General features: G+C 44.0%; 1 protein-coding gene across 7 annotated transcripts in view; it reads left to right on the top strand.

Moving 5' to 3' along the window:
- Positions 1–25,094, top strand: part of atxn1a (ataxin 1a) — a 107,954-nt gene that overhangs the window by 7,700 nt on the left and 75,160 nt on the right. For 3 of the 7 annotated variants that reach the window (XM_034294613.1, XM_029122705.2, XM_010873366.4), the window contains exon 2: positions 20,426–20,639. The exons of 1 other annotated variant lie outside the window; for it this stretch is intronic. The gene's annotated coding sequence lies outside the window, so the exon portion shown is untranslated. Of the gene's footprint in view, positions 1–715; positions 807–1,344; positions 1,478–20,399; positions 20,640–25,094 lie in introns of all 7 variants that reach the window. 3 more of the 7 variants (XM_029122704.2, XM_029122708.2, XM_029122706.2) reach the window with 3 other exon arrangements.

Here is a 25,094-nt window from a genome sequence, read left to right as displayed (position 1 = left end):
CTCCTTTATATACACTTACTCCTCTTCTGTCTCAGATTTTTCCACCCAGTCACTCTACAACAGATCTGTATCTGGAGCCAAAGGTACACATTTAGAAAGTCTTAACCACATGGGTAGTTTTCAAGATGTATTGGCATCGGTTTCTACTTACTGTATTAAGAATGATGACAAATTACAACTAATATCTGACTGTAAAAGTGCTCGAGAGATGATTTCTGATTCCACACCATCTGTTGTCTAGATCAGGCTCTATGTCAACTGAATAAGAAATGTAGACACCATCTAATTTAATCGTTTAAGTGTCACGGTGCATTCAGAAAACATTGGGGAGTGGAGACATATTTCAGTCTCTTTGTGACTTGGCATAGGATGTCAACAGAAACTGGGGCCAGCCAGTCAACCAGTCCTCAGCCTGTTTCTGGATGTGATGTGTTCTGTACTTATAGCATCATGGAAAGCCCTATTGAATGTGTTTTGTAGCGAAAGCTAAAATCAATTGCCATTGGCCTGCATTTCACGCTGGAAAATATCAGCACATGTTGGTCAGCTAGCTACAACCACCCAAAGACTTGGATGGGTAGCATTTGGCCATAGGCGAGGAACTGCATTGAGTTATGTTATTGGAATAGAAGGTGAGCTGACAACTTTGAAGAAGCTCGATCGAAATGAAGGACTAACAGAACATTCTGTAACATTCTATCCTGTACTGCTGTAGGACCCAGGTCACTTCCACAACAGATTCAGTCCCCTGTCCCCCACTCAGACTGGAACCACCACGTTACTGACATCCCGTGCAGCTAAGACAGGTTTGTCCTACGCTGGACCAGCGTGATAATGTATACTTTTAGTGTTACGTTATTCTTGATAAGAGTTGTTTTCAAATGTAGAACTGCCCATCAGCTAATCGCCCTAAAATCCTTGGCAATGATTCCAGCACTCGTCTTTTGACTGAAAAGCTGTTTTTATTTTTCTCCATGGCTGGTGGTGTCGCAAGCTGTTTAGCTCTTGCACACACTCCGGTCTGGTAATGCTACATGACATGTCATTACCTTGCCTAACAGCTTGCCCTGCCTCCACCTCTCCTTTAGCTCTGAGCTAGAAAGTGGTCTGTGTGTGTGTGTGTGAGAGTGTGTGTGTGAGAGTGTGTGGTGGCGGCTGGTAGCCGGCTCAGGCTGTCAAGGTGCTCTGCTGAAGGGTGACTAATAAATGCTTTCTAAAGGCTTAGCCGGCTTCTGCTTACACTTAGTGACTGGGGTTTTCCTTTGATTGTGTGTGCGCGCGCATGCGCGCATGTGCATGTATTCCCCATTAGCCATGACATATGATTATACTGTACCAACCTAGGAACAAAGACCTTGTCTTCGGAGCCCTACACATTTCAGACGGTGGTCGTGGTTCTTTCTGAGGGGTTCTTTCTTTGGCTGAAGCTCCACACTGACCGCATGCTTGGAGCCTGGGACACAGCCAAGCCCTCGAGGTCAGGGTCCTCACACACACCACCAGGCATGCCTGGGCGTCCGTCCCTGTTAAAGCAGCTTCAGGATGAACGACTTTAGCATGAGCGTAAAAATGATCATTTTTCAATATTCATATAATATATATTTTATTTACTGTATTTTTTAGCATTTAAATACTTCAAATGTTCAAATTGTAGCCAAATATAAATATTTGGCTTAAATATTCTTAAGTGCTACTAAAACACAATGGACGACATGAATTACGTATTTGTCTTGAGTTTCTGTGTCTCTGGTCTGTGTTTCGGACTGCTAGGCTGCGTAAAACAGGGTTTTTTTCAGACTGGTAGAGACATTCTTTAATTAAAATGAGCAGGAGCCATGAAATACATTTTCAATCGCAGTAGTGTCATTTTCTACACTGTGGACAGGACAAAGCAACTGTATTGTCCATCTCATGACCAGTAGGTAATAATATGCAGAATTTATGTTCATTTTCAATTTAAATCCCAAGCAAAATAAGACATTGTGGTCGAATGCTTTTACATTGGTTTGCTACTACTTCTGATTGAATAATAACAGTAAATTAAAATGATGTATGTACCCTCAGCAGTCTGCAGGTTGTTGACCCCTGGGCTGATATCTGTCTGCTTAGAAGAGTATCTGCCAGAGGTAGCTAGAAGCTAGAGAGGACACCAAGGCCAGAGGTCCCCCCACCCTGGCTGGACACATGTGTTTTGGCTGGGCTGGTGGTGATAACGAGGACGCTCACAGATCCAGGCCAAGGTCCTGTTCTCCAGATTGTGTCACAGTAGATAACACAGCAACCCCTGGACAACTCTCCTTTCCCAAGGGAAAATAATTTGGTTTGTTCTTGAGAAATGTGCTTCTCTTTCTTTACAATTCAATTTGAATTTGAACTGTGGAGATGCTGTAGTTGTGCTATAGTACGATAGTTCTATGTTAAATTTGGCTTATTATCTGTCTGGTGTGCTCAGGGTACCTGTCTTGTGTGTTCAGAGCAAATGTTTGTTGTGTTCAGACTATCTGTCTGGTGTGTTCAGATTATCCGTCTGGTGTATTCAGAGTGTCTGCCTGGTAAATTTTGTCATTTTGAGTTAAGTTCATGTAGATGGTGATTAGATATTAAATGACACTACTACCAAAGGAAAACAGGGAAAGCCAGATTCAATGCAATATTCAATGCAATATTCACAATACGACCGAAATACAAGCTAGAAATGTAAGGTATCTTTCCCTACAGTTTATTTTGCAGAGTGAATGTGCAATAAGAACCAGACCTTACACAAGCAGTTAAGAAGTTGCTGGATTAGCAAGTTTTAGCAAGAGCAAGAGTTTTCTGGTCTTGAGTTTGTTTACCAAGGGCAGCGCATGATTAGGCTGTCAATAGTAATGTATTGGTCAATCTCCACCGTTCAAGCTTTTAGGATTTGGGTTCTTTGGCAGTGTTATTGTTATGTTGTTTTAAAAAATGTTATCTTCTAACTAAGGCAACATTACGTAATACCCTGTAAAGGGTTTACCCTTCCACATTACTACAATCTCTACTGTTTTATAGAGTAGCTGGGGCTAGGCTTACTCTCATTGTAATTGACATGAGGTACAAATCCAAAGTCAGTTCTAGGAAGTCAGTTTTTGGATTGTGTCTATCGTCAGTATCCACTATTGTTTTTGTTTGAATGATAATTTTCAGGGTTCAGAAGTCTGGAGATCTTTTGTCCTGTCCTCTAGTGTCTGAATGGGTTCTGGTTCAGGAGACAGTCCAAAAGCCAGGAGAATTACTTAAACCAGATTAATTTAGCTATGGAGGTAACATGTCTTTCATCCACGAGAAGCAGATTCCATTTACAGGTAACAGTACAAAACCAATGATGACACATCTCCCTTGGAGAACTCAGATTATACTTTAGATTATTACATTTACCAGGCTTACACTTTTAACAGCAGCATAATCTGTTTAGTTCATTGAACACAGGTCCAGGGGAAAATGGCTGATTGATAATATTTCTGTATATTAATAGTTTAATCGCATCACACTAGTGATCTTAAATACTACTCAGAACAATTGAATGATCTTACAAGTGTGATTGGGTTGACATTTGACATGAGTGCATAGGTTATAGCCATATCAAATACAAAGCCCATCAGAGATTTACATAGTGTAAGCTAGGGAACCAGGCTGCTGTTTGACTGAAAATTTGTGACAGAAAATATACTTTAACCAGTAATTCTTGAAGAAATATTATTTATGAAGACTCATGAGCATATGTCAGCAGCTGTACCAGACCTGAACCTAAAGTAATTGGTTATTTTTGTTGACATAAATGTCAACGCTATATAGCCTCAACACATTGTTAAAAGTGTGTTTCCTAGGTAACATCCTATACAGAACATTACCCAAACCACTTTTGATTTATCCTATAACCCTATGTGAAACTTGAGTCTGGGCAGAATCCACATGCTTTCTCACGCGAGTCACTAACAAATCTTACACATCAATAATACACATCAATCATGCACTTCATGCTTTTACTTCCTGCTTTGCTACTACGGGCTGATTTTGAAAGGCTGTGAGCCATTATGCCAATGCTGACTTGAATAGGATTGCCGCTTCTGTTCATGCTGATTTCTATGGTAACACACACAGACAGGGATTGGTTTGGGCAGTCCTAAGGTAAACTCATCTTCCATCAGATATCACTAGACTTTTATTTTGTATTGACAGTGAAGCAGTACCCTGGAATGCAAACATAGCAGGTAGTGTACATACCTAGTGTGAGTGAGTGCATGTGGGCTAACCCAAACTCTAACCCTAACTCTATCAACCACGATTGTGCTTGCAGGCAGCCAGTCTACCACTAGGAGGTTTTTCCCTGTTTATTTTTGTGTGAAAGAGGAGATGTGGTTACAACACTGTTTTATAGTTCTGTAATTTCAAGGGGCTTCACCAACATCTATGCCATCCGTTGTAGTACATTACAGTCACTGACCATTGGTACAAACTGACAGTCTGTAAGGGCCAAGCGCCGAGCCTACGACTTCAAAAGCTGATCCTGAGTTAATGATTTGATTCATAGAACAAACATCCCAAGAATGTCAACTGCAAGGTGTGTCATGTGATGGTTGTAAAAATAAATGTGTCATTTTGTTTCACCCAGGAAATGAAAAAAGGCTTCAGCTGTACTTAGAACGTATTGGCGGAGAGCCAAAAAGATGTGAGACATGGCTTGAGCGTTAGCTTGCATGTGCACTCGCACACGCACAAACACACACACACACACACTATTAGTGCCAGTTGCCTCTGTCAGCGCCGCCTTCTGCTAGGCCTTGTTCATATTCCGTCCAACCCCTGTCTGTCCTCAGGCTTGGGCAGCAGACCTTGGTGCCGGTTCCCGAGGGGTGGAGGGAGGACGGAAAGGAAGGTGGGAAGTGGAGGGGTGGGGAGGAACTCAGGGGTGGATGGGGGATGTAGGGGCAGAGGGTAGGAGCGCATGGGCTGTCAGTGGGGCTCTGGCATGGGTCCAACGCTGTGTGACATTGTTGCCTCATACATTCCTGCAGTGTTTTTATGCTATGCAAAATACATGCATTGACTTTAACATACAGCTCCGTCTATTCATTTGGGCAGCCCGTATTTATCTCAGCAGCCATTATAATTGGATTTCATTTGAAATACATGTTCTGCAGTCTGTCAGTAACACAGTAAGTGTTTCACTGGGCTGTCAGATCTGTCTATAATATAAGAGTATTTTTGGGCTGTTAGATCTGTCCATAATATAAGAGTTTCAATGGGCTGTTAGATCTGTCCATAATATAAGAGTTTCTCTGGGCTGTTAGGTCTGTCCATAATATAAGAGTTTCAATGGGCTGTTAGATCTGTCCATAATATAAGAGTTTCTTTAGGCTGTTAGATCTGTCCATAATGTGAGTTTCACTGGGCTGGTGTGACAATAAAATTGTGAAACCTTTACAAACAAGGAAGTTGATATGAGGAATTTAATTTGTTGAAGAGTACAAGCCCATCTTTCTGTAGTACTCTATCCTCGGAATGTAAATAAAAAAATTCCCACTTCTTGCTTGCCATAAGTTATGTTAAGAACTTTCAAAGCGTATCATCTCAACTATAATTATTTAGAATTGAGCAGTCACATTCCCTAATACTATGTAAGTTGAACTAAATCTGACACATTTCAGAGAAACTGTTTTTGCAAGACATTAGTTCCATAGCTTTAAGTTGGTCTGGATAAAAGCGTCTGCTGAATGGCATTCTGTATGTTACGACAAAGACTTGGTAGTTTTATTACTGGATGCTGACACACATATTACATAACACCACTTAATACCGGCCTCATTGCGTGGTTAATTGGTTAATAATAGCAGTAAGGCACCTCAAAGGTTTATGGTATACTGCCAACACCATGTCTCTCTGCTGTATCCAGGCACTCCACCATGTGTCGTGGCTAAGGACAGCTCCTCGTTGTGGTATGTTGGCTATATACCATACCCCCTTGCACGTTATTGGTTAATTACATCATTTGATAGTGGAAAGAGAGAGAAACTGATGGAGACGTAGACAGAAACCGAGACAAGGATGGAGACAGTGACTGAAGCTGTGGAGGGAGGGTGAGGACGATGCACGGAAAGTGAGTAAGAGATTCTGAGACCAAATGATTCAAGGTGGATAATGTGCAGGAAACCTTTTCAGACAAGCACATTGTGGTCTTCTAACGCTCTGCAGAAAAATACTGTTAATCCAGGCATTTTACCTCGTGTCAGTCAGTTTGACTGTCAGAGCAGCAGGAAACAGCTCTGCAGCCTGACCACCACTAAGACAGCAGAACTGAAGGGCAGATAAGAGCTGACACTCACGCTCACGCTCACACACGCTCACGCTCACGCTCACGCTCACACACGCTCACGCTCACGCTCACACACGCTCACGCTCACACACGCTCACACACGCTCACGCTCACGCTCACACACGCTCACACACGCTCACACACGCTCACGCTCACACACGCTCACACACGCTCACGCTCACACACGCTCACGCTCACGCTCACACACGCTCACACACGCTCACACACGCTCACACACGCTCACGCTCACGCTCACACACGCTCACACACGCTCACACACGCTCACGCTCACACACGCTCACACACGCTCACACACGCTCACGCTCACACACGCTCACACACGCTCACACACGCTCACACACGCTCACACACGCTCACGCTCACACGCTCACGCTCACGCACGCTCACGCACGCTCACGCACGCTCACGCACGCTCACGCACGCTCACGCTCACACACGCTCACGCTCACGCTCACGCTCACGCTCACACACGCTCACACACGCTCACACACGCTCACGCTCACACACGCTCACACACGCTCACACACACCTGCTGTTTAGGCAGCAGCCGCTTCCGGGACAGTTTTGCCATTGGAACTGCGAGAGAGTCCATCAGAATGTTGAAACGTCGACACCTTCATTAATGTCAGCAAATACGGTGTCTGCCGTACAAGACCGCGGTTTGAATCCTGCTGCCGAATTAGCCGCGGCGTCCCGCGGATGTGTCTTGACCAGCGCCGGGCGGGCCTCGTCACGCTCTAGCAGCTCCTCGCAGCAGCTCGGGCATACGTGCGATGGGTCAGTTTGACTGGTTAGGATTTCTTCCTGACCCCAAATGGCTGCCATTCCATCTCATTGAAGTCCTTTAAGGGATTATGACGCATCCCCTCTGGTCATTTGTTGATCAAAGCCGGGCTCTACACTTCTCTTCACCACTTTCTTTTCTGTCCTCTTCTCTCTCCTCTCGCTCCCTCTTCTCCCTTTCCGCCTCGCTTTGCTTTCCTCCGTCCTATCTCTTTCTCTCGCTTCTCTTCTTACTCCTCTGTGTCCTCTTTTTCTCCGCTGCTCTAACCGGGCCTGACTCAGGAATGTTGGGTAATTCCCTCAGGTGATGCTTGGTGTTCTGATGTGTAGAGTTAGTGCACTCTGTCACCCTGTGTTAAGACATCCTAGATGTCTAGTGTGTGTGTGTAAGTGTGTGTGTGTGTGTGTGTGTGTCTGTCTGTCTGTCTGCGTTTGCGCACTCAGATCACATGGCACTGTACTACACACACGCATCAACACACACACACAACCTCTTGAGAGTGCCGACAGTGTGTGAAACCCTGCCTGAAAATACATACCTTCCTGTACTTTACTGCTGATTCTCTCCCTCTCCTCACATGCCAATGTGTGCTCAGGGAGTACGTGAATAATACTATTATCAGAGAGAGAAATGAAAGAGAGTGGGAGAAAGGAAGAAAGAGAGAGGAGAGTGGGGGAAAGATGAGGGACTGAGGCCAGGACTGACTGTTCCAGACTGCTACTCTGCTTTTCATTCTTAGAGGGCAAAAGAGGGCATTACCTCTTTTGGCTAGACAGCACTGTTTACGTGTTTCCTTTTCCCCATTGTTTTCAGGCTCTGCTGAGGTTTTAACTGGCTGAATTCATCCTCTTTATGTCCACTAAGAGGACCTGCCTTTTTGGTTTGATGTGTAGCACCTCCGGGAGACATATTTTAGTTTAATTCAGCAATAACGTTTGGAGTTTCCTGGGATAGTCAGTGCTGTTACACCAGTGGTGATTTGGATCAGTCGGTGCTGTTACACCAGTGGTGATTTGGATCAGTCGGTGCTGTTACACCAGTGGTGATTTGGATCAGTCGGTGCTGTTACACCAGTGGTGATTTGGATCAGTCGGTGCTGTTACACCAGTGGTGATCTGGATCAGTCAATGCTGTTACATCAGTGGTGATTTGGATCAGTCAGTGCCGTTTCGCTAGTGGTGATCCTGATTAGTCAGTGCTGTTAAACTAGTGGACCTGCCATTGTGTCAAAGCAGAGCTGGTTTGTTTAAATTAATTTTCTATGGATGGTTAGCTCTGTCAATACTCCACTGGGTGGTTGTCTTTCCCAGGGGTCAGGGTTCTACCTAGTTACCACTCACATTATGATCATCAGGGTGGTAACTCTAGTAAACACAGGACTGTAAAGGCCTGCTTGGCACGTTGCTGTTGTGTGTTAATCTGTGTGTGTGTTTCAGCACAGTGCAGCATGATAGTCAGGTGTGTGTATGTGTGTGCGTGTGTTTCTGTGTGTGGGCAGCATGCAGTGATTGCACTTGTCTAGGAGTTGTGTAACTGATACTCAGCATGTGGAAGGGAGACCTCATAGAGGGAGAAACTTTACCCTTTTCATTGTTTGAGGAAATCTGAAATTTACAGAGACAGGGAGAAAGATGGCGAGATGCGGTGAGCAAGAGAGAGGGTGAGAGACGGGGTGAGGGAGAGAGAGGGTGAGAGACGGGGTGAGGGAGAGAGAGGGAGAGAGACGGTGAGAGACGGGGTGAGGGAGAGAGAGGGTGAGAGACGGGGTGAGGGAGAGAGAGAGAGAGACGGGGTGAGGGAGAGAGAGGGTGAGAGACGGGGTGAGGGAGAGAGAGGGAGAGAGAGGGTGAGAGACGGGGTGAGGGAGAGAGAGGGTGAGAGACGGGGTGAGGGAGAGAGAGGGAGAGACAGGGTGAGGGAGAGAGAGGGTGAGAGACGGGGTGAGGGAGAGAGAGGGTGAGAGACGGGGTGAGGGAGAGAGAGGGAGAGAGAGGGTGAGAGACAGGGTGAGGGAGAGAGAGGGTGAGAGACGGGGTGAGGGAGAGAGACGGGGTGAGGGAGAGAGAGGGAGAGAGACGGGGTGAGGGAGAGAGAGGGAGAGAGACGGGGTGAGGGAGAGAGAGGGTGAGAGACGGGGTGAGGGAGAGAGAGGGTGAGAGACGGGGTGAGGGAGAGAGAGGGTGAGAGACGGGGTGAGGGAGAGAGAGGGAGAGAGACGGGGTGAGGGAGAGAGAGGGTGAGAGACGGGGTGAGGGAGAGAGAGAGAGAGAGACGGGGTGAGGGAGAGAGAGGGTGAGAGACGGGGTGAGGGAGAGAGAGGGTGAGAGACGGGGTGAGGGAGAGAGAGGTTGAGAGACGAGGTGAGGGAGAGAGAGGGAGAGAGACGGGGTGAGGGAGAGAGAGGGTGAGAGACGGGGTGAGGGAGAGAGAGGGAGAGAGACGGGGTGAGGGAGAGAGAGGGTGAGAGACGGGGTGAGGGAGAGAGAGGGTGAGAGACGGGGTGAGGGAGAGAGAGGGAGAGAGAGGGAGAGAGACAGGGTGAGGGAGAGAGACAGGGTGAGGGAGAGAGACAGGGTGAGGGAGAGAGAGGGAGAGAGAGGGAGAGAGGGTAGCGGTATGGTAGAGAGTTTCCCACAGTGCTTGAAGTACTTCCTTTGATAATCAAGGATCAGAGCTTTTAGATCCCTGGACTCTGATCAGTGAACTCAACACACACATACACACATACACACATACACACGCACATACACGTATACACATACCGGCAGCTTCTGCATTATTATTGTTACCATTCCACTGACCTATCTCTCTATTTGGAGCTCTGTGACATGTGATCCACTGCTTAAAGATTCAGAAATGCTCTGTTATTGTGTTATATAAGTGTCTTTAAGGGGAAACTACGTGTAGTACGGACTACGTCTGTCCTCGATGAACAAATGATGGTGTGCTCCCTGATTGTGGTTAATGTGTTACCAGACTTACATAACGCGGTGAAACATTACTAAGATAACTCTGTCAGAACTATGAGTATCTATTTGTCATGTCACAGGCCTGACAGTGTCCTCCCGGAGCAAGGTAAGCCTGTCATCTTTGTAAATGAAAAACAAACTACCCATCTGCACAGCTATTGTCACACATTGTCTTCCCGGAATAGTTATTTCTTATGCAACACCTGACGACATCCTTGCTGAAGCCGAATGAACCTTCCATAGCCGTAAATGAGAAAGAAAACTATCTGCACTGCTATTACAACACCTTACTAAGATCAATTCTTAGTAAATGTTATTTTAAGTAATACCTGATGGCAACCCTGCTGAGGCAAGATAAACATGCCATCTTGGCAAAGGAAAACTGTTCACATCTACACGTCCACACTGGCTCCATGCTGGCTCCACACTGTCTCCATGCTGGCTTCACACTGGCTCCACACTGCTCCATGCTGGCTTCACACTGGCTCCACACTGGCTCCATGCTGGTTTCACACTGGCTCCATGCTGGCTCCACACTGGCTCCATGCTGGTTTCACACTGGCTCCATGCTGGCTTCACACTGGCTCCATACTTAATCATTCCGTTAGTAGGCTTGACTGTAATGTTACACAACCAATGGTGTGAGTTCAGATTTGAGGGGTGCTGTGCTTCACCTGTTAGATACTGTGGGCGGAGATTAAGATTATTTTTTTTACTGAGAGAGCACTGGTATGGATTTAAACCCATTCTTCAGCAGTACATGTTCACCAGAGGCAGTGACCTATCTCGCTGGTTCACTCTAGGCCACCTAACTGAAACAGCATTAACCTACCATCTTGGTGAACAGAAAGAAGACCACCCATGGCTATGTATTTAAACAATAAGGCATGAGAGGGCGTGGTTTATGGCCATTACCACCTCCGGCTATATATTTAAACAATAAGGCATAAGAGGGCGTGGTTTATGGCCAAGACCACCCACAGCTATATATTTAAACAATAAGTCATGAGAAAGCGTGGTTTATGGCCAATGTACCTAGGCTAGGAGACACAACGCGTCGCAAACCATGTGTATCAAAGGTGTTTATAGCAGATTGCTGTATGAGAGAAGGAGCATAGCTTCTGGACCACAGGGCTGGCCGTCATAACGACATTAGCAATTTACTGCAGGAACTCAGGCTTCTACAATCCAGGAACATTAAATCATATCCAAGGATTTTAAGCAGCAGAGGGTCATTGACCCGTGATCTTGAGGGTGAGCTCGGACCGATAAAACAAAATCTAGAGATGGAGCAATGACAGATTTGAAGTAGAAAAGCTAAAATGGTTAAATATGTGGTGAAAATTGTAGAAAGAGATAAGTAGGCATTGGACTGATGCCATGAAATCACATAGCATAGAAGTACGTATGAAAGACCAATGGGAATAGTGATGGTCATGTATGGCCACCTTTATGACAAATAACTTTAAGTCATTATGGCTACTGTTAAAAAGTAGCTGACATGTGTCAGTCTCAGTGTGTCTCAGTGCACGAGCATGCACAAAAAAGCTTAAAATATAGCCCTTAAATATAAAGCTGAGCAGTGGGTTTAGGCCGAATAAATGACTTGATACCTAAAGGCAGGCTCAAGTATGTATCGGGTGGTTAAAGTGGGCCCTAGGCATGTACAAAATGGTTCACAACTTATGCCAATACATCTATATGAGCATGCTATCAGAGTAGTTTGACGCTGGTTTGGGTAGCTGGATGGTACATTTCTATTTTGTGATCTCATAAATATCAGATGGCCTGTAGACTAGAGTTGTATGGAATAATCTCTCAAACCGAAAATTAAATGTGATTAAATGCTTGATTGTCAATAGCTGATGGCCATGTGGTATAACATTTAACAAGCCCTCAGCCTGCTTGGTAAGTATAATATCAACCATCATCCAAAGGGCCCACAGCCTGCTTGGTAAGTATAGTATCAACCATCATCCAAAGGGCCCACAGCCTGCTTGGTAAGGATAGTATCAACCATCATCCAAAGGGCCCTCAGCCTGCTTGGTAAGGATAGTATCAACCATCATCCAAAGGGCCCTCAGCCTGCTTGGTAAGTATAGTATCAACCATCATCCAAAGGGCCCACAGCCTGCTTGGTAAGTATAGTATCAACCATCATCCAAAGGGCCCACAGCCTGCTTGGTAAGGATAGTATCAACCATCATCCAACACAGTTGGAAAGTAAAGTGCCTTAATCAATCTTTGAACCGTAATGTAGGGTCAGCTTCTCAACTAAGGTCCAGGGTGACAACTTCAAATCTGGGAAAAATGATTTAGGGGTAGCAGTAGTAATTTAGAAACAAACCTATATTTCTTTGATATAGTGATGAAAGCACCCAGGAATAAATTGAGCTTGTGACAAGCCTGGCACCATATAATTTGCACGAGACATCAAGCTGTGAGGCAGCAGAATGGAGCAGCATCAGGCTAGCACCACAACAGATATAAGACACACTTAGCCACTTTGCAGACAGCTTGTGACCCACAACATGATAAAAGACTATAGCTGTGTCATCTGTATAAGTTACTAATTCTTAGTAAAGCTTACTACTCTAATAAAGACACTCCCAAGATATAGCCAAACCTATATGATTCTTCTTCACATCATTGAGATGACAGAGCTAATAAAACACAACAGTGTGTATGAAATTCTAAATGATCATGATAACGCAGACACCACATAAGCTATAGGGTATTTATTTTGGATGAGCTACAAGGATTAAGGATTTTATAGTTTTGGGACAAAGGCCGGAGTGTGACCAGCATTGATTGGTCAGTATGCTTTGTCCAGCAAATAAGCAACGGTGCCTATTAGAGAACCTAACGTAAATGAACCGGGACATAGCTAACGCATGAGAAGAACAAGCTCATGCCCCGGCAAGGTGATGAATTCAAAGTCTAAAACAGGCTCCTATGAGTGAATCAGTGATGATTTTGTCATGTCATATTATGTGCTGATAATGGAACATGAATAGTATGGTAGCTAACAGCTAAATGTTTGTGTAATTGAGTTGCAGCAGTACAAATGGTATTGCACATATTCCAATAAACTGACTGCTATCAGGGCTCAAGATGATAGATTAGTTTACCAGTGAAACAGGTGATGAATGGAAACAAAGGCTAATACACAAAAACATGAATGAATGCAATCAATATCAACATTACACTTGTAATACACGCAAACCTGTACAGGCTGCGAAATATAATTGATTTACTAGAGAGCACTGCCACCTGTGGCAGAGAGAATATGTAAAGGAAAAAATGGGACTTGTTGAATTTGATAATTATACTGTCGTTACACAAGAGGTCTGGGGGACCAAATACTAGATGTCAAATGTTTGACCCGGCCTGATCACACGCAGCCAGGAGAATGGACTACCATGTTCAGGGAGGGAATTTTTGCTGAGTAGAATTGGCGTGAAATCAGCTGATAAATACAATGGTGCAACAAAACCATGAGAGAGAATTTTGAAATGTTTTGTTGTGTTTCGGTAGTTCATAGTCATATTCTTCTTGGCGGTGCATGTGTTTGTTTGTGTGTGTGTGCGCGCGTGTTTGCGTGTGTTCGTGTGTAGATGTTTCAAAGCCTGTCTGTTTTGCTGTACCCTGATGTCTTTGTTGGAAAATAGCATGTATGAGTGTTTAGAAAATAGTATGTGTGTTTAGAGAAAACATGTGAGTGGACCAGTAAAGGGCAGAGCACTTCTAAACCATACACACACCCTCAACACACACACAAAATCACAGACCCTGCAACTTTTCTTTTGTCACTGAGAATGGGAACTGAAACCTATGTCCTCTGCTGCATCAGGGAAAAAACGATGCAGGTGTGTGTGTGTGTGCGTGCATGTGTGTGCGTGCGTGCACTTAAGCGCTTATCTGCTTTAGCTTGTCAGCTTCTTTCAGTCCTGACTTCATGGTACTAGTTTATTACCTGGTAGGTTGCCTGGTGAATGATTAATGTAGAGATTCACCGTTACGGTGATCTCCTCACATATCCAATTCAAAATCCCCTCCGACTACAGCTCATGATGGGAGCAGAAAGCAGAACAGGTAGCCGACAATATATAATGATTAACAGCCACAGGTGGAAACATATGGAATAAAGCAATGCTGAATATGCATTTTAATCCAACATGCATTCTTTCACTGATTATTTGTACATATAATGACGTTATATCCAAGTCAAATGCTCTAGAATCAATCAATCAATCAATACATTTTATTTATGAAGCCCTTTTTACATCAGCAGTTATCACAAATTGCTTTTGCAGAAACACCTGGCCTTAAACCCCAAGGAGCAAACTACAGTAGTGTTGAATTTCAGTGGCTAGGAAAACTCCCTAAGAAGGCAGAAATTTAGGAAGAAACCCAGAGAGGACCCAGGCTCAGAGGGGTGACTAGTCCTCTTCTGGCTGTGCCAGAGTACAAATTGTAATAATTAATAAATGCATGTGGGCTGAGTTCAGAGTCTATTTAAACTTAGTCCAGGTCCAAAGCATGACCAGATGGACAAGGACAGGGACAACATGGGGGGAGGGGGAGGTGTCAGCACAGTGGCAGCTGAAATCGTCAGGTATCGTCTTGATCTGCAACACAACCAGGAGGACTTTGGACAGGGACAGCAACGGGTCTTTCAAGCCAGGTACTCAGGTATGGGCCAGGACCTCATGTCCTCCTTAGTTTAAAACGGCAGGAGACTGGGAAAATTTAGAAAATGCATTCCTTATATCTACAAGGATTTATAGTGGAGAAGGAGAACTGACCCTACTCCCCCACACAATAATCTGTCTCAGCCCCAATGTCTAAATTTCCGCTATTTTTTATCTGGGGGAGGCCTCGGACAGGGCCCAAACAGGCAGGAAATCAATCCACCCACATTGCCAAGCATTAACCAAAGGGACACCCACCAACCGCAACCACCCTGAATGAGGGCTGAGTATTGCCAGCAGAGTGCAGCCCAATTGCACAAGGGCGCAACAGAGAGACAACAACAAGCCAGTGACTCCTCCCCCGAAAGGCATTGGAGGGAGGGCATCCCAGTGGCAATGAGAGCTCACCTGGCAAAACTGCAAGGGTGGACAGTATCAAACCTTTCTGGTCACCTTCACACCCCTGGGCCAGGCTATACTTAATCATACACCATACTGTAGAGATGAGTCTTTAGTAGACACTTGAAAGTTTGCACTGAGTTTACATTTCTAACCTTAATTGGCAAATCATTCCACAGTAGTGGAGCTCTAAGAGAGAAGTCCCTGCCGCCGGCTGTTTGTTTAGAAATTCTAGGTACAATTAAAAGGCCTGCATCTTGTGATCTAAGATTATGTGTAGGTATGTATGGCTGGATCATTTCAACGAGGTAAGTAGGAGCAGGTCCATGTATTGATTTATAGGTTAAGAGTAAAACCTTAAAATCAGCCCTAACCCTAACAGGCAGCCAGTGTAAATAGGCTAGTACTGGAGTAATGTGTTAAATTTTTTTGGTTCTACTTAGGATTCTAGCAGCTGTGTGCAGCACTAATTGAAGTTTATTTATTGAATTGTCAGGTTAACCGGAAAGAAGAGCATTGCAATAATGTAATCTAGAAGTAACAAAAGCATGGATTAGTTTTTCTGCATCAGTTTTTCATGCAGTTTCAAAGATGAAAATAAGACATCTTTTATACATCAAAGGAGAGGTCAGGGTCAAGGGTAAAGCAGAGGTTTCTTACAGTTTTTTAGGATACGACCATGCAGCCGTCGAGGTTCACAGTGAGATCTGCCAACAAATATCTTTGTTTCTTGGGCCCAAAAAGAGCATTTCTGTTTTTCTTGAGTTTAAAAGCAAGAAGTTCTCTGTCATCCACTTCCTAATATCTGAAACGCATGCTTCCAAAGTAGCAAAGTTTTGGGGCTTCTCCCTGCTTCATTGAAATATATAACTGTGTGTCATCAGCATAACAGGGAAAATTGACATTGTGATTCTGGATTACATCACCCAGAGGCAGCATATATAGTGAGAACAAAAATGGGCCCAGAACCGAGCCTTGAGGAACACCAAAACATACCTTTGATTTGTCAGAGGATATGCCATCCACACATACGAACTGATATCTTTCAGATAAATAAAATTTAAACCAGGCTAGAACAGAGAAGGGAGTGATCAGTAGTGTCAAAAGCAGCACTAAGATCAAGAAGCAACAGGACGGATGTGGAGCCTTTGTCTAAGGCCATTAGAAGGTAATTTGTTACCTTCACGAGTGCAGTCTCAGTACTATGATGGGATCTGAAAACGGACTGGAGCATTTCATAAATGTTATTTGTCTTCAGGAAGGCATTCAGTTGTTGGGAAACACATTTTTCTAAGATTTTTGAGAGGCCTATAATTGTTTAATATGTCCGGATCCATTTAGAAGAGGCTTAATTTCCGCTATTTTTTGTCAGTTTGGTACACATCCGGAGGAAAGGTAGCAATGTATTATGTTCAACATTGGCTGACCGAGCGCAGTAAATATCTCCTTAAGTAATTTTGTTGGAATAGGGTCTGGCTGACCATTTGTGGGTTTACAACTCATTAGAAATTGATTGAATGTGTCGAGTGATACGGGATCAAAAAATTCAAGTGTCCCCATTGACACCTGATCAGGGAGGTTCAGGACATTCTCAGGACAACTGATATTTTGGGGACTATAACTATGTAAGGAGGAGTCAGTTATTTGTTTTATAATGGTGATGGTCTTTTCATCAAAATAGTTCATGTATTCATTACAGCTAAAGTGAAGACCCATTTCACTTGTTGGGTGTTGCTTTTTTGTTAACTTTGCAACTGTATCGAAGAGAAATTTTGGATGCAGGTTTGCTTGAGTGCTCAAGTATTGTCTGTGTACCAGGGTGCAAGTTTCTTGTTGCGTATTTCTTTAGTTTTTAGTGGTGCAACCGTACCTAAGGATTTTGCAGTATTGAGTTTAGATCCTCGATTTGATCATTTGCGGATTTATTTACTCTGTCGTTGATGAGCGAGCTTGTAAGAATATCAAGAAATCTAATTGTAGTCTGAGAATTTATAGTACGGCTTTTGTTGTTTTAACGGTAAATGTAATAAGACAGAGATCCGATATTCCAGAATTTTGGGGGGAAATTATTAGATCTACAATATCTATTTCTCATGACAGGACTAAATCTAAGGTATGATAGAATATATCTAAAAATCACATTTTTTTTTAAAACAGCTTTATCGGGTTCTTGTTCTTGTTTGTGTTGTAGACGAGTTGTAATTGTTCGCGTGGTTTTCTGGCCCAGAGGACTATTGAACTGACATTGGATCAGGTGACCTGGTTGTGGCTGCCATAGAGACAGGTCCTGGGTGTGTTCTGTTGAAGAGGGAGAGCAGCATACCAAGGCTTAAATATACTAATATAACTATGGTAAACACACACATATAAACAGTCAGAAAGACAGACAGGCAGAATGGCAGACAGACAGACAGACAGGCCACAACTCAAATACACCCAAGATGAATCCTGCGCTAAACAGACGGACAAGAAATATCTTGAACTCAACAGATAATGACATGAATCTAAAGGGCTAAAAAAAGGAACACAAATATCACATCTCATGTCCGCCTTGAGGCTGTGAGATGACCCAACTTAAGAAAGCTTAACATTTCCTAGAAGAGAAAAACACAAAAAAGCTGAAATTATTTGTGATGTGGATAAACAACACCAGGTTGCCATGCCAACGGGCCAGGGTTCTATATATAGCATGGCTAGTGTTTGTTTAGTGGAAGCAGACTGCCTGCCGGTTGGAGGGGCCAGCTTCTTCCTGGAGAACTAGTAGAAGAGAGAAAGAGAGAGAGAAAAACAGGGAGAGAGAGTTGACAGGGTTTAGTTGAGTAGTGCTGTTGTAGTTTTCAGCAATTAATTCTGTCTGAGGTAATTTTTATTTGAAATATTTTGTATTAATTTTTTTACAATTATATGCAAATAATAAGGTACTACGAAATAATAAGGTGAGGGGGTGGGTTGAGTTCCCTGCAAAGAACTATTTTTACATTTAGTTTTAATCAGTCATCATCTCATCTTGGCTCACATTAGCAGTAGGGCAGCCACTAGCCAGACAACCATGTAATCTCTGTGCTTCCCACATCTTCCTTATTAAGCTATGCTAGAAGGTATGTTGCTAACTTGAGGCTACAATCTAGTTTGCATGGCTGTCGTCCCAGTAGGAAGCCTCTTCGAAAGATGATGCACAAGAAAACCTGCAAACAGTTTGCTGACAACAAGCAGACTAAGGACATGGATTACTGGAACCATATCCTGTGGTCTGATGAGACCAAGATAAACTCATTTGGTTCAGATGGTGTCAAGCGTGTGGCGCCAACAAGGTGAGGAGTACGAAGACAAGTTTGTCTTGCCTACAGTCAAGCATGATGAAGGGAGTGTCATGGTCTGGGGCTGCATGAGTGCTGCCTGCACTGGGGAGCTAAGGTTCATTGAGGGAACCATGAATGCCAACATGTACTGTGACATACTGAAGCAGAGCATGATCCCTTCATTTCGGAGACTGGGCTGCTGGGCAGTATTCCAACATGATAACAACCCCAAACACACCTCCATGATGACCACTGCCTTGCTAAAGAAGCTGAGGGTAAAGGTGATGGACTGGCCAAGCATGTCTCCAGACCTAAACCCTATTGAGCATCTGTGGGGCATCCTAAAACGGAAGGTGGGGGAGCGCAAGGTCTCTAACATTCACCAGCTCCGTCATCATGGATGAGTTGAAGAGGACTCCAGTGGCAACCTGTGAAGCTCTGGTGAAATCCATGCCCAAGAGGGTTAAGACAGTGCTGGAAAATGATGGTGGCCACACAAAATATTGACAGTTTGGGCCCAATTTGGACACTTTCACTTAGGGGTGTACTCACTTTTGTTGCCAGCGGTTTAGACATTAATGGCTGTGTGTAGAGTTATTTTGAGGGGACAGCCAATTTACACTGTTATACAAGCTGTACACTCACTACTTTACATTGTAGCAAAGTTTAATTTCTTCAGTGTTGTCACATGAAAAGATATAACAAATATCTGCAAATAAGTGAGGGGTGTACTCACTTTTGTGAGATAATGTAGCTAGTTGTATGATCCTACAACAGAGCTCCTTTACAAATATTTTAGTAATTCAGTTCTTCTCATTGTAGAACTACCCCCTTGTTGTTGTATCATGCTTGTGTGTTATCCTCCTGTTTCCTGGTCCAAAAATGAATGTGGTCATTGTAGTTAATTATCAAAATAGTTGTGCTGCAATAGATTATTTGTCTAATGAAACTACAACTCCCTAAAGCCTGCTGTCCCAGTTTGTTCATTTCACAGTGTCTCTGGTGAACTATGTATTTATTTACAGAGAGGCATTGCTTTGAGCTTGTACAAAGAGCAAATAAAATAAAATCCAACTTATTTTACGACTGTTGTTTCGATTAGTTATTAAGTGAAAAAGACCAGCCATTTTGGTTAATGGCTGGAAACAGTGCTGGGTACCATGGGAAAAACCAGTCATTCCTCCTTTCAACACCATAGGAATGTAGCTGGAAAACCACAGAGGCCACCAAGCTCTCTGGCCCCTTTCTCCGTCTTTATGTTTTTAGGAAATACTACAGGCACTAGTTTTCAAGCGTACACATTTCAACATCATTACTGGTCATAGCATCATAGTGCCTATAAATGCAGATATGGTAAACAAATTCCCGTGGTGAACCATTAATTCATGAGATTAGAAATTACTTTTTTGTAACCTTTTTTTCGTTAATCTTTTTTAAGCAATTTTTTTATTTTTGGAATTAGTGGTTCACCGACATTTTTAAACATTTTAAACGCTAACACGATAATGCTGTTGAAATGTCTATCAAAAACGTGTGGTTATTTCACTTCCCAAACCATCCTTGTGGAAAGAGGTGGCGGAACAGGTGAGGCGTTCTCCTATTGTACTGGTCAGGGGTCACCACTCAGTCCAGGCTATCTACACATGTTACCATGATTGACTGTGCATACTTAACACATTGGGATAGGAAGTGTTCAAGGCAGTAAAAGTCTCTGCTTGACATATGAGTGAAGTGATTGAATGTTCCCCTTGTTATCTGAACTGTGACTCCAGTAGACAGGAGTTCTCATCCTAAAGTAAAGTCAATTAGATTACTTGAAAAAGTCGCAATAGAAGTGGTTTGCTGAAGTCTGGTTTTCCGATCTGTAACCTCAGCCGTATTCTCTTGGTCATTCCCCAGTAACGTGGCCGCTCTCCTTTCTGCAGGGAATGGTGAGGGCACCTGCAGCGAGCCAGACGCGGACAGACAGAGTGGGAAACTGGGAGCAGGGTCCCCTCAGACCAGAGACTGAGAGAAAAACAGACTGCAGCAGTTACAGCACTTCTTACTGGTCCCCTGTCTTCAACTGAACCACCTCCTGGTTTCACCCAACAGGACTGCTGGATCAGGACCCGTTCCAAATCCACTTCCTACACTCAGGTTAGACTGATAGACTGGATGTGGTGTAGTCTCAGTGTCCTGTATAGACCGGCTGTGGTGTAGTCTCAGTGTCCTGTATAGACCGGCTGTGGTGTAGTCTCAGTGTCCCGTATAGACCGGCTGTGGTGTAGTCTCAGTGTCCCGTATAGACCGGCTGTGGTGTAGTCTCAGTGTCCTGTATAGACCGGCTGTGGTGTAGTCTCAGTGTCCTGTATAGACCCGCTGTGGTGTAGTCTCAGTGTCCTGTATAGACCGGCTGTGGTGTAGTCTCAGTGTCCTGTATAGACCCGCTGTGGTGTAGTCTCAGTGTCCTGTATAGACCGGCTGTGGTGTAGTCTCAGTGTCCTGTATAGACCGGCTGTGGTGTAGTCTCAGTGTCCTGTATAGACCGGCTGTGGTGTAGTCTCAGTGTCCTGTATAGACCGGCTGTGGTGTAGTCTCAGTGTCCTGTATAGACCGGCTGTGGTGTAGTCTCAGTGTCCTGTATAGACCGGCTGTGGTGTAGTCTCAGTGTCCTGTATAGACCGGCTGTGGTGTAGTCTCAGTGTCCTGTATAGACCCGCTGTGGTGTAGTCTCAGTGTCCTGTATAGACCGGCTGTGGTGTAGTCTCAGTGTCCTGTATAGACCCGCTGTGGTGTAGTCTCAGTGTCCTGTATAGACCGGCTGTGGTGTAGTCTCAGTGTCCTGTATAGACCGGCTGTGGTGTAGTCTCAGTGTCCTGTATAGACCGGCTGTGGTGTAGTCTCAGTGTCCTGTATAGACTGGACCAGGCGTGCAGATGGCACTAGGGACGGGGTCATGACCCCCCCAGATTCATAGAGACCCGATCCGTCCCCCGCCCTCACTATCCCTACGAAAGGCGAAAGAAATCGGTAAAACAGAGGACTAACCAGTGTTTACACTCACTCTCTGTGTGTGTGTGCTACGACTCCTGAGTGACGCGTCGCCGGGGTCCTATGAGGAGCTGGTAGGTGCCTCAATCGTGCCTGTAGGAGCGGTAACCGGTTACCATAGTGATCATATACCATCTATGACTGAGCTGAGTCAGTGATTTTCTGAACTGAATCGACTGTATAAATGCCACATAAAGACAATGAAGAGACAAAAAACAATCACCTCGTTTTTTCAAAAACCAAACAATGTAAGTGTCCTATGCCTGTTGACTTTCCCAGATGTGGCAGATTAGATTTGTTAAGGGGAATAGCTAGTCTGACAATAATGGCAAGAAGGCTTTTGCACTTAGCAAACACAGCAAAATATGGAGACCATAACTATGCATTTAGGTGAGTGGACAGAGGCAAATAATGAATGAACACAAAAAGAATGGTTGGATAAATCAAACAATTTATTGTTGTCAGGAAATAATGTTTAATCTTATCATTTAACCCATTGTACTGTATAGATTGACTGAGGTATGTTCACTGTTGTGTAAGCCACTATAAAAATAATTATATAAGTACATTTGTGTGGTGCAAAGTTTATGCAAACAACAAATAAAGGCCTACATAAACTTATCACATCCTATGATAGCAGGAAATCTAAGATGTTGACATGATAATGACATATACAAATTTACCTTTGTTTATTGTTGTTTATCCATGATTTCAAATAAGAATCCCCCAATGGCTTTTCAGTGCAAATCATTAGCCCAAATTATGCAAAGTAACTACTTGAGGACTAGTTAAAGCCCAAATTTCGCAAAATAACGAATTGAGTTTAAATCATTTGCTGACAGCTTGGTCCCCCCTGGTTAAAAAGTCCAATCTGCGCCCCTGGACCGGACAGGTTGTGGTATCAGTCTTCTAATTGGACATGTTGTAGTATCAATCTCCGATATAGACTAGCAACACAGTATCACAGGATTTTGTGACATCTACATGAATTGTGTATTACAAAATCGTGACATGCACACGAAAGGTGGAGCCTACGGTACAAGGTTTGCCACAGGAAGAAAATTGTGTCCTATACTCGAAAAAAAGCCCTTTTACGTGTGCAGATTTGTGTAGTTGTCACAAAAACCCGTGATACTGTGTTGAGACTGGACATATTCTAGTATCAGCCTCATTTATGGACATATTCTAGTATCAGCCTCATATATGGACTGGACATATTCTAGTATCAGCCTCATATATGGACGGGTCATGTTTTAGTATCAGCTTCCTATATAGACTGGACATGTTGTAGTGTCAGTCTCCTATATAGACTGGACATGTTGTAGTGTCAGTCTCCTATATAGACTGGACATGTTGTAGTGTCAGTCTCCTATATAGACTGGACATGTTGTAGTGTCAGTCTCCTATATAGACTGGTCATGTTGTAGTATCAGTCTCCTATATAGACTGGTCATGTTTTAGTATCAGTCTCCTATATAGACTGGACATGTTGTAGTGTCAGTCTCCTATATAGACTGGACATGTTGTAGTGTCAGTCTCCTATATAGACTGGACATGTTGTAGTGTCAGTCTCCTATATAGACTGGTCATGTTGTAGTGTCAGTCTCCTATATAGACTGGACATGTTGTAGTGTCAGTCTCCTATATAGACTGGTCATGTTTTAGTGTCAGTCTCCTATATAGACTGGACATGTTGTAGTGTCAGTCTCCTATATAGACTGGACACGTTGTAGTGTCAGTCTCCTATATAGACTGGACATGTTGTAGTCTCCGTGTCCTATATGGACTTATTTGTCCTATATGGTATGCTGGTAATCAGGTTCCCAGTATTGCTATTCAGATTTACTCAGTATGCATTTATAATTTACTAATGTAAAATTTATATTGTAAAAAAGGGCTTTGCTAGTCCTTGCTCACATTCAGCATTATCAGAAATGGAATTATGTCACCTACATTCTTAATCCATACGATGGATATAATATTCAGTAGCGCTGCTGTATTACACTGGTGTGCTTATTGGGTCCTATTATTGTAAACTCAAGCTTCAAATATAATCGGCCAAAAGGGAGAGCATAGTCAGGGTAATCAGCTATAGTGGAAGCAGATGCTAGCGTATGACAGCACCCTGAGTGATCCAGTCAAAATCATGGACTCAGTTTACCATTTAAATAGTTTTTTGTAACGTATTATATGTAAAACAATATGCAAATAATAACAACATGCAATTTCTATTTTCATGTTGGCGCCATCAAGCTATAAAATGTCTCTGCCGTGGACATGAATCATGCCCGCTGCAGACGTTATGACGTCACAGGGGTGTTTTTAGGGAGTCCTGTACTCAAAATCCATAGCCGTGCTTTGCCTTACTGACCCAGAATGCACTGTGGTTCTGGTGGGCCGGAGGCAATGCTCAGCTGACATCTTGTCTTTTTCCTGAGGTGTTCCGTGTTATCTAATTGAGAACATAATGTCCAGAGCTGTCTAGTCCAATCTGGAAAGAACAAGGGTGCTGGGAAAGGAACAGGGGAGAACATTCTGGAGTGAAACACAGCCCAAGCACAGACCACATGTTAAAGCGTTGCAGTTGAGGCATGTTGTAAACAAAAACAATATTGCTTAGGCTGCTCCCCAAATATTCCCCCTGTGTAGTACCCTGGTTCTTCCCGAAGCCCTCAGGTACTGGTCAAACGTAATGCAGGAATAAGGAATAGGGTTCTACATGCAGCCTTGGTTTACACAGTGTTTACAACCCTGGAATTCAGTGCCAGCAGTTCCAGTACACTGGAAGCCATTGATGTTGTCCAGTAAGCCAAGGCCAGGGGTGTTGTAAGGCGACTGGTTAGGAGTTTCCACTGCAAGGCAATGGGCTCTGGCAAGCCACAGCGTGTGTCTGTGTGTGTTTGTGTGTGTGTGTGTGTGTGTGTGTGAGAGAGAAATGTACTAACCGGAGGTCAGCTCCTCCCACAGAGGTGTGAAAATGTACACCGTGTCTATTTTTCCAGCCCCGCCCCCCCCCCCCGCCCTCCCCAAGTCTACTGTCTGCTGCTGACTCACTGATGTCTGAGGCCTGGTGATCCTGTCCCCCCTACTCTTCTTTCATCCTCTTTCATTTTACCCTTTTACTCTTATTTCGGTCTCTCTCTCTCTCACTTCTTCACTATTTGTTTCTCTGTTTCTCTCATTTGTTCTTGTCTTTCCTCCTGTCCCTCTCTCTCCTTTATCTGCCTGCTCCCAGATGTGTAATGAGTCTTCAAAGTGACAGGTTTCCTCTTCTTGGGGAATGTTGAAATCCAAGGGCTTATTGAGAACAGATTGAGCAAAATCTTCCCCATCCAATATAACTTCTCTTTCTGTCTCTCTCTCTCTCTGTCTCTCTCTCTCTCTGTCTCTCTCTCTCTCTCTCTGTCTCTCTGCCTCTCTTTGAGTGTGTGTGTTCTCTTGGGTCTGGCTTCTTGTCCAGTAACCGCCCTCCTGCTGTGGAGATCCCTGAGTTGAGTTCTATTTCTGTGGTACGGTCCGGTCCAGTCCAGTCACTGCAGCAATATAATCTATAAGTGGGAT

This window comes from Esox lucius, chromosome 10 (assembly GCF_011004845.1).
Source record: "Esox lucius isolate fEsoLuc1 chromosome 10, fEsoLuc1.pri, whole genome shotgun sequence".
NCBI classification, from domain to species: Eukaryota; Metazoa; Chordata; class Actinopteri; order Esociformes; family Esocidae; genus Esox; species Esox lucius.
The sequence above is the reverse complement of the archived record's forward strand: the minus strand, read 5'-3'. Positions and strand labels throughout refer to the sequence as shown.